Below are 1,738 nucleotides of genomic sequence, written 5' to 3'. Positions count from 1 at the left end.
ACCTTTCTCCCACAGCATCACTGGGTAGTTTTGATCCACTAACCTAGGAGTCAAACCCAAATCATTAGTGTGATTCAGGGACCTAACCACTAACTAGGGTCCTGGTGTGGCACTATAGGATAAGCACTGGATCGCTAATCACAAGATCAGTGGTTCAAACCCACCAGCTGTTCCTTGGAAACCCTATACAGGGTCACTGTGAGTCAGAATTGACTTGATGGCACTAATTAAACCAGGCTAAAGGATGAACTCTGTTGTTATCATTAAGTGCCACTGAGTCAATTTTGAATCATAGCAACTCTGTATAGGATTTCTGAGGCTATAAATCTTTGTGGGAGCAGAAGATCTCATCTTTCTCTCATGGAGATGCTAGTGGGCTTGAATCGCTGATCCTGTGGTTTATAGTCCAGTGCTTACCCTACAGAACCATCACACTCCCAAGGATGCACACTAGGGAAAAGAAAATCTATTTCAGGAAGGAGGAATACATTATAAGAAGGATTTTTGATCAAAGAAATTGATAAATGTGGCTTAATAAAAACAAATATTTACTATGTGAAACAAACAAACATAAAGGTGACAAATTTGGGGGACTTCAAAAACAGGGTTAAATATTAATCCACAATAGTATGTAATGGTTCTAATTTTATTTAATGAATTATAATATCTTCCTAGCTTGGTGTGGCCCTGGACTGCAAGGTCAATTTGAACCTCAAGGTGGCAGTTCAAACCCACCGGCTGCTCCTCAGAAACCTTATACAGGGTTGCTATGAGTTAGATAACTCGATGACACTTAACAACAATACTACTTATTATAATGTTTGTAATTTACCAAATGTGGCCAGTGGGAGCCACTTGATGCTGGTCCTGCTGGTTCTCATCTTCCGTTCACACACTTTGTTATTTTCTGGCACAAGAAGACATTCCAGGATCATCTTGTGCTTTCATGCAGCTGCCGTGCAAATAATTATAACTTGGCTCCTTTTAGGCGGTTCTTAGGAGTCCTGGTGTGGCACTGTAGGATCAACACTGGACTGCGAACCACAAGGTGAGCAGTTCAAACCCACCAGCTGCCCCTTGGATACCTTATTGTTGTTGTGTGCCGTGGAGCTGGTTCCGACTCATAGCAATCTGGTACAGGGTTTCCGAGGCTGTAAATGTTTACGGGAGCAGAAAGTCTCATGTTTCTCCTGTGGAACAGCTGGTAGTTTCGAACTGCTGACCTTGAGGTTCGCAGCCCGATTTGTAACCACTACGCTACCAGAGCTCCCTATGTTGTTGTTGTTGTTAAGTGCCGTCGAGTCGGTTCCAACCCATAGCGACCCTATACAGGGTTTCCGAGGCTGCAAATCTTTACGGGAGCAGAAAGCCTCAACTTTCTCCCACGGGGCGGCTGGTAGTTTCGAACTGCTGACCTTAAGGTTTGCAGCCCAATTCATAACCACTACGCTACCAGAGCTCCTTATACAGGGTGGTTATTAAACACACTCTCCACTCTCTAAAACCAGTTACCATCCAGCCGACATAATGTGTGTCAGAGTAGAGCTGTGCCTCATAGGGTTTTCCGTGGCTGATTTTTCAGAAATGGACTGCCAGACCCTATGTCTGAGGCACCTCTGTTGTTGTTGTTGTTGTTGTTGTTGTTAGGTGCCATCGAGTCGGTGCTGACTCATAGTGAGTGACCTTATGCACAGCAGAACGATACACCGCCCGATCCTGGGCCAACCTCACTACTGTT

Source organism: Chrysochloris asiatica, unplaced genomic scaffold, assembly GCF_000296735.1.
Source record: "Chrysochloris asiatica unplaced genomic scaffold, ChrAsi1.0 scaffold00025, whole genome shotgun sequence".
Taxonomy (NCBI): domain Eukaryota; kingdom Metazoa; phylum Chordata; class Mammalia; order Afrosoricida; family Chrysochloridae; genus Chrysochloris; species Chrysochloris asiatica.
This window is presented reverse-complemented; position numbering follows the sequence as displayed.